This window comes from Notamacropus eugenii, chromosome 1 (assembly GCF_028372415.1).
Source record: "Notamacropus eugenii isolate mMacEug1 chromosome 1, mMacEug1.pri_v2, whole genome shotgun sequence".
Classification (NCBI taxonomy): domain Eukaryota; kingdom Metazoa; phylum Chordata; class Mammalia; order Diprotodontia; family Macropodidae; genus Notamacropus; species Notamacropus eugenii.
Genome location: NC_092872.1, coordinates 202,217,121 through 202,233,498, shown reverse-complemented (window position 1 = coordinate 202,233,498; position 16,378 = coordinate 202,217,121). Strand labels below are relative to the sequence as shown.

Here is a 16,378-nt window from a genome sequence, read left to right as displayed (position 1 = left end):
GGCCCTAAATAGTAGCTTAATGAGTGTATTAGAACCTAATTCCTTCAGTCCTCCCCTAATCATTCTGCTAAAGCATATGAAAGGCTGGAGATGAGAGAGGGGAAAGACAAAAGGCAGGGGGAGTGGGGGTGGGGAAGGGGAAGAAGCCCTAAGTGGGACAATCAGCTCTTGGATTAATCAAGAGATGCCTCTCCTATTTAAGTACATGACGTGATTAGCATTCCTCAGGGTTTAATTCCCTGAGCTGGTTTCTGCTCCCCAGTGAAGCTGACTGCAAGCAGATTATGGTCTCAATGGTAGAGTGAGTTAACAAATGAAGGAAGCTTTCGCCTTCCATCTGAGAAAAAAAAAAAAAACCCAGGTGTTCCACAAAGAAGTCTACCATTCTCCTTAGGATGAATTTCTGTCTGGCAGAAAGCCAGCAGACCTGAAGGAAGGGAGTGGCTATTACCGCCCATGATTCAAAACTAATAGAGAGTTCTTCAAGTTTAGTCAATGGATGATAGCAGAAGGTTTTGTTTTTGTTTGAGTTTTTTAAGCAGTGATCACCATAGCGCCTGCTATTCAGGAGTGACTGATTTTAGGCACTCAGGCTGGTGGTGACTGGCTTCATTGAGATGCAGGTGGCATGGTACACCCTTCTCCTTTACCATTCTCCTTAGGCAGAAAGGTGCAGCCACTGTTTATAGACCTATTTATACGTTTTCTCAGAAGACACGTTACCAAAGTGTTCCCAACAAGCCGAAACGCAGATGTTTTCGCCTTTTCATGTCTTGGATGCTGTAAAAGTCTCAGATGCATCAAAGGTTTCAGGTGATTATTTCATGCTTGTGATGGGATGTTGCTACATGTTAATAATTAAGGATGCCCCAGTGCAGGTCTGGGGAGGACAAATTGCTCATGTGTGAAAATTGTAGCTTGAGAAGTGCTGTAAAGTCATAGATATGGGACTGTTTGGAGGCTTTTGACCATGTGAAGATGGCTTTTTCAAACTGCTTTCTGGGAGTCAGAATATTCATCTGAAAGTACCAGGATCCACTTGAAAACATTGACCTATCATTTTATAGGGAAAAGGGGGTCCCAAGAAAGCTGAGGCCAAGGCTTAAAAGAATTCTTTTGTCCTAATCTCTTCTCATGAAACTGTCCTGAAGGAAGGTTAAAAAGGAGGCACTGGGATCATTAAATAATAGAGCAAGAGCTGAAAGCGACCTCAGAGGCCAGCCAGTCCATCCTTCTCTTTTTGTCGTTCAGGAATCAGGCAGTCATTTGCTCAAGGTCACACAGTTAATAAGCATTAGAGGTAGGATTTAAACCCAGGTCCTCCAATTCCAGAGCCATAACTGTGTTCAAGTGAAATCCTGCCTAAGTGAAACCCGTTTTTATTGAATGATCTCAATGTTCTTATTACGTTAACACAGTGTGATGAATAATCTGAGAAATGAAAAAGTTTAAAATTAATATAAGTAGAAATCTGCATTTACTGTATGAAGTACCATGATGGGGACTGAGTCCCCAAAGAAGTAGAAGTACTGATTTTTGCCCTAGAGGGGCTTACAGTTTATTTGGGGAAACAGTATATGTATAAAAAGATGAGTAAGGATCCAAGATAGTATAAGGTAAGGGCCTTTGAAGCTATAGGAGGAGGGTGGGTAGGAGAGGACTACAAGGTTTCTAGCCTGGGAGAAGGGTGTTAGCATTGATGGAAATACGAGCCAGGAAGAGAGGCTGGATGGGAAGGAGGGAAAGGATGAATTTGTGTTTTAGATATGTTGAATTTTATGTAAAGACAGGACATCAAGATGGAGACAGTCCCATCAGTTACAGACGTGGAAATGAAGCTCTTTTCTCCCAAGGTCCTTCAATCCCAGCCTGTTCAGATTTCTCCCTTCTTCCGCATACCTGAAACTTTTTTAAGTTTTATGATCTAAGACCTGGAAATCTTAGTAACACCTAAACTAAGAGGATGTGTTTCATCCTGTATGTTTGTCAAAAAATGTAGGTATGAAGAATCTATGAGGAATAAGTATTTCAGGCTGAAAAGTCCCTCTTCCTCCACTAATTTCCTTGAAGTTCTTGCGCCAGCAGACAGAAATTTGTGCTTTCTGGTCCCCTCAGGATACCTCACTCAAGACTGTCCCTGAACTGGTGACATGGAAAACATACATATCTGCCTTCTTAGTGGAATCTACCCCTCTCTCAAGTGTCCAGGCTGGAGGGGAAAGAGAGAGACACACAGAGACAGAGAGAGACAGAAAGAGAGAGGAGAGAGAGACAGAGAGAGAGAGAGAGAGACAAAGAGAGAGAGAGAGACAAAGAGAGGCAGAAATACAGAGATAGAGACAGTGAGAGACAGAAACACAGAGACACAGAGAGACAGAAAGAGAGACACACACACAGAGATAGAGATATAGAAACAGAGACAGAGAGAAAGAGAAGCAAAGATAGAGATAGGGAGACAGACATAGATAGATAGACATGTAACCCAACCCTTTCTGAGCCCAGACGAACTTTGTTAAAAGTTCTATTGCAAGAGAAATTCTTCATTGAGATCTTTTATAAAATTAATTCAAAATTGTCTGCATTAATGTGTAAGTTCCTGGGTCTGAAACCCTATCAGGAATCTTGTAGAGCATCAGATCAAGATCAATTTATTTTTTGGGGAAGGGGAAATAGCTCGTAAGAGTGCTAATAGCTGACATTGCCATGACACGTTATAGTTCGTTAATATGTCTTCCCATACTTCTCTGAATTCTTTACAGTCATCATTTCTTACAGTATAGTCATATCACATCACATTCATGCACCATAATTTGTCTGGTGAGCCTCTCCAATCAGTGGGTATCTACTTTGTTTCTATTTTTTTTCTGCCACAAAAAAGTGTTGCTATGAATATTTTGGGGTAAATAGGACTCTTCTTTCTGTCTGACCTTCTTGAGGTATGTTATTTCCGGGACAAAGGATACAGACATCTTACTTACCCTTTTAGTCTAACTCCAAATTGATTTCCAGAATAGTTGATCTAATTCATAGTTCCACCAATAATATATTATTAGTCCTTCCAAAGCCCCTCTAACACTCATTATATCCATTTGAAAAAAACTAACTAGCTAATTTGCTGGGTAAGAGGTTAAACTTTCTGGGACTATAGGACCTCTGATTTGCTTTTCTGTTATTATTAGTGATTTGGAGTAATCTTGTATATGGTTTGAGAACTGTTTCTATTTTTTTTTTTGTATCTATTAGCCTTTAAGTAAACGGCTCTTAATGTTAGTAGCCTATTTATCTTGGATATCAGAACCCTAAGAGGTGCCACGGTAGAATGGATAGATGTCTGGCTTTTGGAGATAGGGAGACACAAATTCAAAGACCATATCTGACATACACTGTCTGTGTGACCCGAGTTACTCGTCTTGTTGGTGCTGTAGGCAATTTGAAGACTAGATGTTGCAGAAGAGATCATTCCAAAGACAGTTTCTTCACCTGGGAATTCCTATGCCAATGAAATCTCAGGTATCAGCTCAATATCAATGATATTTGATTCAATATTATTCAATTAAACAGCTTCCTTCATTATTGTAGTTACATTTATTTGTGCAAATGTTTTCAACTTTATATAATTAAATGATATATTTTACCTTTTCTGATTACCTTCCCTTCATTGTTTGATTAATAACTTTTCCCTACCCATACCTGTGCAAGGTTAACTAATCTCATTCTCTTCTCATTTTTTATGGTGTGACTTCTATAACAATGCCACATATCCATTTTGTTTTAAATACAGTGTTGACCTAATTTCTGCCAACCTGCTCTCCAATTTTCCTACTGGTTCTTGTCACATCAGGAGTTCTTGTCTAAGTAATTTATGTTCTTAGGTTTATTGAACAGAAAGTTCTTGACTTTGATTGTTTAGGATCCTTCCTTATCTAGTCTATTCTACAAATTACTTGAAAATTTTTAAATCACACACAAATAATTCTGATGAAGAGGACAGAGATAGGGACAAGAGCTGTCATTTCAAAAGGAATTACAGGACTGAAAAAGTCCCTCCACTAGGGCAGGCTGCCATCTTAGCTGCCACTTAATGTCTTAGAGAGTTCCTGAATCAGTGGTGTCAAACTCAAACAGGAGTGGATGGGGTAGTCATAGTGGTAGGGCAATAATCCAAACTAAGGATCCCTGCAGGACTTAGTTTTTAAATGTAATATTATCTATTTTTATTGTAGTTTTATGTACTTTGTTAAATATTGCCCAATTACATTTTAAACTGGTTCCAGTAGCACTCAAGAGTGTAATGGGCCATGTATGACCCAGGGTCACATGTTTGACACCTCTAGCCTAGAGGTGTCAAAGCTGCTTAGGTGAACGTCTCAGTGCTCACCTAGAGCACTGAGATGGTGAATGCATTGCTCAGGCTATACAGTCAGCATGCTTCAGAGGCAGGATGTGAATTTGAGTCTTCTAGGGCTCCTTACCCAGGACATTATGCTTCCTCTCAAGTTCCCTTTTACAATAACTTTTTTTAAAAATATAATTTCGGGTTTGAAAGTGTGATCATACTGTTTTTGTGAAAAAAATAAATACAATAGATGCAAGGAATTCAGAAGAACAACCAACCACAAAGTTCTGAGTATCTAATGGGGGAAGGCGATCGTTAGTGCTGGCCATCATCTCTCCCGTTCCTCAGGTCAACTGAGAAACCTTGCTGGTCAGATTATACATCATCCGCATCATATTTTTTGGAGGGGGAGGGGATTAAGATCAGGGATGATACGGATAAAGTTGGAAGAGACCTGTAGAGGTCCAACAGTCTATACCCTAAGACTAAAAGATGCAGCAAGAATGCACACTCTTACAGTGAGGAGTCTAGACTCAGACATTTTTCTTAGAGTAATGCTAAGACAGTAAGTATTTCTGGAATGCCCCGTATATCGAGCACTATGTAAATCCCTCTGGGACTTGTAAAAGTTATAAGAAATCCCTGTCCTCATTAGGTTCATAGAATTGTAAATTCAGAATGGGAAGGTACCTTAGAATTCATCAAGTTCAACTGCTTCATTATAATTAATTTTTATTTTTTATTTTTTATTTTTTTATTTTGTAATGTTTAACAATCACTGCCATACAATTGTGATTTTATGCTTCATTATAATTAAGAAGCATTTATTAAGCTATTAGCCCCATATTAAGGGCTAATTGGAATGAGGAAACTGAGTCTGAGATGGGCTAAATGACTTGTGCAGCGTCACATAGATGCTCAGCAATAGGTGTAGTATTTGAATGTAGTCTCTCTGACTCAAAGTCAGTGGGAGCTGCTTCTATTGTACTGTTTCTTTTTCATTTTTTTTGTGGAGTAGTTGTGTCTGACTCTTCATGACTCTATTTGGGGTTGTCTTGGCAGAGATACTGGAGAAGTGCACCATTTCTTTTTTCAGCTCATTTTACAGATGAGGAAACTGAGGCAAACAGGGTGAAGTGACTTGTCCAAGCTCACATAGCTAGTAAGTGTCTGAGACTGATTTGAACTCAGGTCCTCGTGACCCCAGGACTCCTACTGTATCCAATGAGACACCTTAGTTGCCCCTCTATTACACTGTACAGATTCTAAAATAGAGGTAGTTCATAGTCACATGCTGTATTGGGTAGTATGGTTTAGAAATGCTTCAAAAAGGAGAAGCAAAGGTGATTTCTGCAAGGCATAAAAGAACGATGACCTCTTATGCCATTGAGGCCAAACTGAACTCTTTCGCTGAAATCAGACCATCTCCCTATTTCCAGTGTTCTGACAAGCACCCCATCTGGACCCCACATCCAAGACAAATTTCCTGCCCTTCCTCAGCCTCCTGTCACCCATATTTCCTGTTCCCAGCTGTAGACCTGCTGCTGCTTCCTGGCCTTTCTGCTGCTTAGAGAACTGACAACAGACTGTGAGGGGAAGCCTGGCTTGAGATTAGGAAGAAAATAGAGGATCATTGTAGGATGGAGTGCTATCTCTCTCTCTTTCTCTCTTCTCTGCCTCCTTTCTCTTTCTTTCCTCTCTCTCTGTCTCCTTTTGTCTCTCGGTCTCTCCATCTGTCTGCCTCTCCCTCTCTCTGTCTCTGTTCCCTCCCTCTTGCTCATCATACAAAGCCAGGTCCCTTCAATACTCCCTGACCTCTTGCCCTGGTGTCCCTTCCTTGGCCTTTAGGGAATCCTAGGAAACGGTCTCCAGGTGACCAGAGCCTGTCCATTAGCCAGCTTCCCCAGGGTCAGCTTCTGGTTGGGATATTTTGATGTTAATATGTGTGAAGCAGCCGTAGATGTGGCTGTTGTTAGACCATCTCTCTCTGATCTGTCTGTTACCAACCACATAATACAGCTTTGGGATGCCGCAGCAGGATCCTCTACGTTATTTTTCCTCCTTGGGCTAATATGACATTTCTAAAAGTGCTTTGATGCAAGCACATATCCTCTCTGCTTTTAGGATGAACACTTTTATTTCTAAACATGATGTATATTTTTAAAAATAATGCATATGACCAGCTCCTAGTGTTTGCTGGTGCTTAGAATCTATGAAATGTGTTTGACCATGTAGCAGACTGGCTTTTTTTTTCTTTTTTGACCCATCCTGTCTTAACTGTCCTCTTTAGTTCCTCCTCCCCAGGTCCCTAATTTTGTGACATTTTTATACTCCCTCAGCAGGGCTGGAAGAGACTTTGGAGACTATCCTAGTCAACCCCTTTCCATTTAACAGAAAACTAAACTTCAGAGAAATTCTTAGGCTAGAATATGACGAAACTGAAACAGGGAAGGCCTGGGATCGGAAATTAAGCCTGATCCTTCCTTCCATTCTACAGATGAAGAAACTGAGACCCAGAGAGGTGGAGACTTGCTCAAAGTCACACAAGGTTATAGATCAAGAGCAGAAAGAGACCCTAGGGGCCGTGCAGTCCAACCCCCTCATTTATAGAGGAAGGAATCAAGGCCTGGGGGAGCCATAGGACTTCTCCTGATCATAGAGATGGTAAGTACTGGAGCTAGATCTCCTGCCTGAAAACCTATTGCTACAACTGCCCCCCCACCCCTCACACACACAACCAAACCACCTCTCTTTGATCCCAATACTATTTCTGCTACACTTTATGCTTCCTTAACTCAATTGATCAATAAGTATTTATTGAGAAGCTGCTATGGGAAAAGCACCGTATATGCTGGGCACCATGAGCTATGCCAAGCAGAATAGGGCAGAGTCCCTGTCCTCAAGGAGCCGACAGGCTAATGGGGTAGATAAGACACATACTTACAAAAAGAGAGTGAACAATGCAGTCAGCCTTCCTCATTTCTCTATGGAGTCTGTCTCCTCAACTGAACTATCGGATGCTTCTCGAGGGTAGGAACCATGTCTATCTTGCCCAGTATTCCCATGCAGAGCCTTGTATTTAGTAGGTTCTTAATAGATGTTTATTGAATTGAGTTTGCCAAAATAACATCTATATCATCCAAGGTGTGCTGGAACAGGCTCAAATAAGCTCATGAGAGCTGATTGTTAAATTGTTAAATTTTCAGCGTGAGTATTCATACATCAGAAATTGGTAAATGCTGCAAAGGAGAGGTTTACTAGATTGTTTTGTTGATTGTCTAGACTTAAAAAAGTGAGGGAGAAAATGTAAATGACACATTTTAAACTTAAAAATGTGTCTTATGTATACCCTTCCCCGCCCTGACTGAAAGCTGGGTGTTAAACACTTACCAGCACCAGCCTAACCTGATCTTTAAAGTGAGGGGGTTGAAATAGGTCTCCTCCAGGCTCCTTTTTAGTTCTATATATTCCATGATTCTCCTCTTCCCAACTTTACTGTTATAACACTATCCTTCTAATTAATAATTCAGGCTTGAAATTTCAGTGTCAAACTCAATACCTCTCTGCATATCCAGTTGGTTGCTAAGTCCTGTCATTTCTTCTGTATCTCTTATATTTTCATTCTTCTCACCACAAACACAGCTGCCACCTGATTCAGGGTCTCCTCACCTCTTGCCCGGACTGTTACAACAGCCTTAAGCTTGTTCTCCCTACCCTCTGATCTCCCTTCTCCATCCCCCTGCTACTCAGCTACCAAAGTGACTTTCCGGAAACATTGGTCTTACCCTGTCACTCCCCTACTCAATAACCCTCAGTGGCTCCCTATTACCCCTGGGATTATTTATATAGCACTCTGTGTGGCATTTCATGGTCCTCTCAATGTGGCCCCTTTTAGCCTTCTCACACTTCACTCTCCTCCCACACCCTCTACAATACAGTGAAGATGACCTTCTGGCTTGGTCTCTCGCCATCTTTGTGCTTTTTGACTGACTGGACACCATGCCTGGAATTCTCTCCCTCCTCACCTCCACCTCCTGGATTATCTGGCGTCTCCAGATTCTGCTCAAGGGTCTTTTTCCAGGTTTCTTCCCCACCTTCTTCCCCTCACCCCCACTCTTCTCCATTTCCTCACCCCCCAAGACTACTTCCCATCTGCACCTTGTGTATCTTTGTATATAATTAGTTGCATGTTATCTCTCCCATTAGAATGTGAGCTCTTGGAAAGCAGGGATAGTGTTTTTGCCTTTCATTCCTCGTTCACTTCTGGACTGATTCTGGATGCCTATGAGTGGCAGAGATGAGTGGACCTACAGGAGTAGTACACCACTATAAGCTGGGGTAGTCAGGGAAGGCTTCCTGGAGGAGATGGGACTTGAAGGATGGCGGGCAGGTAGAGAATGAGCATCGCTGTCATTTATATGGCTCTCTTAGGTTTGCAATGTGCTCTCTCTCTATTTTCTTATGATCTGCATACTCCTGGGCTTTAAGTACTAAAGTCATTGTTAGCTGTATTTTAGAGATGAGGCAATGGAATCTCAGAGAAGCTGTTCAGAGTCATATAGCTAGTAAACAGAAAAGTGAGATTTGGACCCAAGTCTTTTCAGCTCTCAGTCCAACAGCATTCTTCTACTACACCGTTCTGCCTTGTAAGGGAGAGGCTATACCAAGGACTTGGGAATTTGTCTTCAATGTATGTGTCAGGCAACATGATTTCTGTGGGTTTGAGACCACTAAAATCTTCTGAAGAAAGTTCATTTCTTTTATAAAAGTCAGACTTTCTACTAGACTTTCTACTCATGTGCTCCTCCTTCACCAATTTGCTGTATGACCTGTTTCTCATTTTCTTTTGCTCTAAAATGGGCTTAGACCATACTTGTCTCTGGGTTTAGATAACGATCATCAGAGTCTTCTCCTACCACACAAGAAAGTTTGGAGCATGTGAGATCCACAGAAAGCTTCATAAATCCCAGATTTTATTGCCAAATTCTTGGTTTATAAAGGCATTATACAGTTTAGTTTTGAAAGATTTCATGGGATAGAGATGTTATACACATCTGCAAATCACCACTTCCTTCAAATGCTCAGTGCCTTTGATCTCTACATCCTTATGTACTTGAACTCACATGTGCACATCTGGAACTATGGGATAAACTAGTTGTTGATGGTGAGAGACCTCTAGGACAGACCTCATTCCCAAGGATGGTGGGAGAAAGGATGGACACCTCCAGGGGTAAGGGACCTGTGGCTTTGAGGCCACAGTCAAAGGGCTACACATGAGGACCTAGAGGGCTACATGTGACCTCAAGGTTCCCCACTGATGCTAGACCATAGAACACAAAGTCTTTGGTGGATGTGGTGGCAGAAATGGGGAAAAGACTGAAATCTTAGAACCCCAGTTATCCTAGGTAGTAACCACAGTATATTATGCCACCCAGGGAAGGAAGAGGAAGGGGATTTTAGAGAACTTTTCTGGTGTCTAACTACTGGTACCAGGATGGGAAGGAGGAGAAAAAGTAGCTGAGTTTCCTATTTTAACTAATTTTCTTACCAAATGCTAAACAGAGTATTTTCTATCTTCTAGAACATCAGTGCAATTTCACATTTGGCACCCCGTGACAAAGCTCTAACTACTTCACCCTAGTTATAGCTCTGCTCACATACCCTTCAGATTAGCCAATGGAGATGCTGATGGTTATGAAATTACTAGTTGAATCTGATAAACAGTGATAGGACCTTTTACATTCCAGAGAAGTTCCTCACTTTTTCTTGCCCCCGGGAGGACAAACCAACATGATTTTTAATTTGTTTTCACAGGTTTTCACAGGTTTTCACAGCCGTGGTTCTTCACCCAAGACATATATGGTATTATTCTGGAATCTAGAAACTAAGGACACATGCTGTTGCCCCCTTGAAGAAAATTATAAGCTTATTTCTGTTGAGATGTGAATTTTTAACTCCTCTTGAATCTGTTTTCCCTCCAGCATCCCCATCGATGTCAGTGCTGATCTTTAGTCAGGAGTATTGGCTGAGCCGGTGGCAGAGCCCTGGCTCCAATCATCCTTGAGTCACTTTGTAAGTGTTACACCTGGCACCAGGATCCCTCAAGGACAGCAATTCTGTGGTTCCCCACAAGATGAGGAGAGAGGTTTTGAGTGTTGATCCTACACTTGGCTCTCTCCATGGAAATTCTGAGTCGCTTGATACCACCAGGCAGCCAGGCCAGCCTACCAACATCTTTCTCCCCACAGCATCCTTACCTTATGCCAGCTACTATTTTTGCACTACTCTCTCACCATTTCATGTGGATTCAAGCTGGTTGAGGCTGCCCAAAGGGAGGAAAGCATGGTACTGTGGTTGGAATCCGATGGAATGCGTGTTTAGCCTTTTCTCGGCTGTGTCTCAGAAGTCATTCTTGAAAAGAGGAACCTTTGTCTTCAAACAGGAATTACATGAAGTCTAAATCACCTGAAAAGTCCAAAAATGTCCCCCTAAAAGTCCAAACCCCAAAGATCCTAAAAACACCTGTCTCATCTAGCCCTGCAGAAGTTTTATCTAAGAGAGCTGAAAATTAGCTACACAGACTTTGGGCATGGCCTTGGTTGTTTATATTTAACCATTTCTGTCCAAATCTGACCCCATTTCCAGGCTTCCCACCAGTGCCTTGCAAGAGCCTTCCACTTCAGCCAGACTCCTGAAAGCCTGCTATGATCCCACTTCCTCTCCATTGCTCCAGGTTTCCAGCAGACTCTCTTCTGGAAACTTCGGTTCCTCTGTCGTCTTCTTGGCCCACCTAAATCCTGCATATAGTCAGAGGTCCAGCACAAGTCCCACCTTCTCCACAAAGCCTTCCTTGAGCGTTCAAGTCCACAGTCACTGGATGCCCTTAGCACTCATTGTCCTTATCACACTTTTGAGCCTTAGCATGTGCTGTCTTGTATTGAAGAATTTTAATGTGTCTTCATCTTCAGAGGATTATATAATTTATTGGTTATTCAGTAGTTATATTTGTTGGATGATCATTTAATTACTTTTGCAGTTGAACCCCTTGGCTCATGACCACAACTCTGGGCTCACATACATGGGGTTCAGTCTTGGGGACCTCTGACCTATCTCTTCCTCAGGGCTCTACCCTGGGTTTCCCCTGGGAACATCTGCATTTGGCTTCTTTTGTCCTGACGCAGGATTCTCTTGGGAATATCAGAATTTGGCTTGCCTAAAAGGGCATTTAGCTCCCATGGAAATACTGAGTTACCAAGACAGAATCAATCAACAAACATTTACAAAATACCTTTTATGTGCCAGAAACTTAGAGCAAATTTATTGGATATAACAAAGAATGCAGAAAAGATTCACATCTGAGCCCACATCAAGTCAAGAACAGACAACAATTCTTTCTGGTGAAATTCACCTTCCCCTGGGACCTATATATTCATTCCAGTTTCGGTTGCTATCCAGGGATTGACACCCTCATCCCTCCCCTGCCCCCGTTACCCCATCATTAATGCTGGAAAAGAATCTGGAGTCACCAGAATCAAGTAACCCTATATAATCAATCACTCCAAACTTAGGGTACCATTCTGATAATGAGGACCCTCCAAGTAGGGGAAGAACTCTGGGTAACCATAGAACCAAGCTCTCTCCCCTGGACCTGCCCAACTCCCATGACTGAATTATGCACAGTACGCATGAAGGGCAGAGTCTGAGTTTGTTTCTTCACATCATGGTTCATTGTTTCTTGGGATGATCCAGAACCTCTTTTAATACTCTAGAAATTTCTTTGCTTGGTGTATGCTGTCCAGCTGGCAGCTAGTGTTTCCTCCTCATCCTATATGAGAAGCACCTCCTAATTCCTCAGAGAGACTTTGCTTCTATCTGCCAGGTCATCCTCTTAATTGTCATCATCCTGCTGTTGCTGCCGGTGTTACCATAGCAAGGTGTTTCAATGTGAGTGCAGCCATTGGACCAATAGGCCTTTGGGCTAGTCAACACATTTCCAGCTTGGTTGTTAGGTCTATAGCTCCCCTCCATTTCCAGTCTGGCTGTCACATAAAAGTGTCCTTTAGCTGACTTTCAATGCCTCCTCCCTCAGCCTTCTCAACAAGAGATCCGTTACTGTCACTGCTAGCTAAGCTGGTTCTATATATTTCTTTCACCTCTCATCCACAGGCACTGTGCCCCATGCCCCTGGCATAGTCAATATATATATATGTATGTGTGTATGTATACATATACATGTGTGTATACATACATACACACAATACATATATGTATGTATTTCAAAATATCATTTCAATATACCGGCAGCTAGGTGGCTCAGTGGATAGAGCCATGGCCTTAGAATCAGAAAGACTTACCTTCCAAGGTTCAAATCCATCCTCAGACAATTACTAGCTTTGTGACTCGGGGCAAGTCACTTAACCCTGTTTGGCTCAGTTTTCTCATCTGTAAAATGAGCTGGAGAAGGAAATGGCAAATCCAGTATACTCCAGTATCTTTGCCAAGAAAACACCCAAAAGGGGGTCAGAAAGAGTCACACATGATGGAATAACAATAAAATTTCAATGTAATTAGTCTGTACTATAATCCTATGTATTTTACTTTAAAATATTGTTTTATGAAAGATATGTGTACTTCATAACACTGGTAAAGGGATCCATGATACAGGAAAGTTAAGAAACCTTGGAACGCACCATCCATATACTGTTACTTCTGGAAAGGCTTGGTCAATTGATTACATATCAACTGACCTGTCATTCCTCTTACCAAAATATACCCTATTTTTTATAAAGATGTTGTTTCCATGTATTAGAGTGTGAACTTCTTGAGGGCAGAAACTCTCACTTTTTGTATTTATGGGTAGGACACAGAAGGCACTTAATAATTGCTTTTTCATTCATTCTAGTTCCATATCTTGTGATCTGAATCCTTTTTCCTCCATCTTAACAATAAGGAGAATAGATGTGTTGTTGCTCCTTGAGTATGAGGAGGTTGGTTTTGTAACTGCCTCAAGGGTTCCTTTCCTTAGTGGGGAATATCCTATAATCATTGGGTTAGAGTCAAGGTATGATGGAGGAAGAAGCAGAATAGCTCCCTTGTTTAGTGAATTGTCCCTGATAATTAGGCTTTAATCTCAGTTATTTCTATTGTCGAAGGACTACAAATGTTCTCTAAAAGTCAGCACCTCAGGACGAGGTGCCTGTTATCTCACATTGGTTATAACTCTCATTGGGACAATGCGTCTAACTTTTCTCCCTTATAAATGAGGTAGACAGAAAAATTGGTGTTGATGTTATAGATGAAGGATAGGGTTGAGGGTGGGGGCGAGGTGAGGTCAAGTGACCTATCTAATGTCAGAGAAATGGTACAAAGCAGTGAATGGAGCCTAGGCCTGGGGATTCTGTTTTCTGTTTGAGTTGTCTCCTCCATACAGATTAATTCTGGAGCACAGGGTTGGAACCTATAATAAATGAGGCCAGGACTTAGAAGAAGTAACAGTGTGAATTCAGATTTCAATATACACTTGAGTACAATGTGAACAGATGTGGGTCCATTGTTTTTTCATCCTGCTACTGTTGGTATTATTAGGAAATGGGGGTTTAGTGGTGTATAAGCGGTTCATCTGAGTGACCTAAAAGAGGTTCTTAATATCTAAGCAAGGATAGTCCAATAGTCCAGCCATTTCCTAAAAATGTGGCCTGCCTTGTTAAGAAAGTGCGCTTTTATGCAGAGGGAGGAAATACAAGTAAGAATAATTAAATCAGTTAAAGTTACAGTACCTACAGTTGGGACTCAGCTGTTTTTCATTGTTCTTGTGTTACGGTTCCATGTTTTCCTGACACAATTGGGGAATTATCCACACCTGTTTAATCTCTCCAACTACCACCGGGCTAAGGGTGGGGAAGCAGGCTTACTATGGATATGAAAAGGAGTTGGCAGCTGTAGGTGGTCCCTGAGCCACAGAAGGAATTAAAAAGTCTTCTGTTTTGTTTTTCTAGGCATGGCACTGAAGACAGGGCTTCAGGAACAGACCTCATACTAGCTTGGTAAATCTGTTTCCAAAATCAATAGGCTGAGAAAATTCTCTCCAGCCTGCAAAATTTGCTTCAGGCCCTCTCACATTCATCAATGCCATCCCTTCCTAGGCGCTCTCCCTTTTTTTTTTTTTTTTGGCTTCCATAGCACTTGGCAAAGACTCTGTGGGCATTTAATTCTGGCAGGCTGAATCAGAGACTCCCTGCAAATATAGGGGCTCCTCAGAGCCCCAACAAAAGTGAATCACAAGGAAAGGCTGAGTAGGTCATTTCGCTTTGCATCTGGTCTTGCTTTCTTGAGGCCATGGCATATAGGCCATGCTTATTTTCATGGTTTTGTTAAATGACTAAGACCCTTCTTAGCACTCTCTGGGTATGGCCTATTGGCCTGTTGTATACTTACCCAAGAGGCTTGTAGTTTAGAATGTCTCCTTAGCTCTCTCTCTCTCTGATCTTTCTAGATCCTTATAGAACTTTGTTCTGTAAAAATTGGATTCAATCAAAAAGCCACACTTCAGGATGTAGAAGGCCACACGTGGCCTCAAGGCCACAGGTTCCCCACCCTTGGACTTGTGATTTTATCCATGTAAGGGATTCCTGGTGAGAAAATTCTTTGTACCAGTGTAGACTGTCAACTGTCCTGTGACTTAAAAGTCTTAGGGAGCTTCTTTAGGCATACTTAGAGGTTAAGTAATGTGCCTGGAGTACGTGTCAGAGGCAAGCTTGAGTTCAGGTTTCCCTGATACTCAAAGGAGCCTCTTACTCCTTATATCTACCACACCAATCTCAGATAAGAAAGTCAATAGACACATAAGTCACGTAGACCATAGTCAAAGCCTTACTAAGATAGCAAGATTACATCTGTCATTTCTTCAGGATGTGTCAGGTCTGAACAACTTCGTAAAACCAGAAGGACAGTAGCCCTTTAAGAATCCAAGGAGTTGGAATCATTGCATGTATTTTCAGTCTCAATTGATAACTTGATTAAATATACTAGATCGTTCTTTCTTCCTTCTTCTCTCTTTATTTTTTAGGTTACAAGGGAAGGATCTGGAGAGGAAAGAAGGGAGCCATTCAGAAAGGAAGATGATATAAAAAGAAAAGATACAAATGCTTTTTTGAAAATTTTCAAACAATTTCAAATTCAAACAAACTCAAATCCAAATGGATCTGTGATCTCATCGATTCAGGAATTCCTTCCATGGCCCAGGGTGCCAATTTGTCTATGTCTGTACATCCTGGGCAGCTCTTGTTCTCGTGCCCCCAACTTCACTAGGGGGGGTACCCAATATACTGGAGGCTTTTCTTGCTTTCTCCCCCTTAGTAGAGTGCCAGTGGAGGAGGTTGGCTGTCTATTTGCCCTCTCTTCATGTTGCCACATGGCACAGCCCCTCTTTTCTTCTCATCCTTCAATTTCTTGACCTCCTTTCCTCCAGATTTTCTCCAGAGTTCCTCACTGATTATATGGTTGTTACTGCCTGATGATACCCATCATGTGCCTTGGCACATGATGGGAAATTTAAAAAATTAAAGATGTAAATAGTTAAGAAACAAATAACCCCCAAATCCCTCATCCTACAGTTACTGGCCAGTCTGAGGCTACCTGGATGATGTACTTTCTGCTCTGTCTCTGTTTTCTTGACTTTGTTTCAGTCCTCTTGCTGACTTCCTCGTGGCCTTCTCTGTCCTCAGAGTCTACCTATTGCTTGTGTCCCAAATTTGCTTTATTTTAGTTTAATCTACTAACTTGGTCTCCTTCTCCCTACTCATTTTTTCTGCATTCCACATACTTGGCCTTGGTATTTTTTCTCTGCCTCTAACCAAAGGAGCATAAGGTGAGCTCATTAGTGGGTCCTGAGTCAGGCCTTTTCCATCCTCTGCTGGCATCAGTGAAACCTGTGAGTCCTTAGCTTCTCTGCTTGACTACTGCTAAGCTTCTATGTCTCCCTGGCTTCAGTCTTTAGGGCCTAACTTAAATGTTACCTTCTCAGCTTAAATGTTACCTTCTCCA

At 41.7% G+C, this 16,378-nt stretch overlaps 1 long non-coding RNA gene across 3 annotated transcripts in view; it reads left to right on the top strand.

Moving 5' to 3' along the window:
• LOC140514246 (uncharacterized) overlaps positions 1-15,935 on the top strand; it is a 105,812-nt gene extending 89,877 nt beyond the window's left edge. For 2 of the 3 annotated variants that reach the window (XR_011970484.1, XR_011970495.1), the window contains exon 5: positions 6,834-15,935. This is a non-coding gene — a long non-coding RNA (uncharacterized lncRNA). The remainder of the gene's footprint in view (positions 1-6,833) is intronic. The other variant, XR_011970485.1, reaches the window with a different exon arrangement.
• Positions 15,936-16,378: the final 443 nt, after the last annotated feature.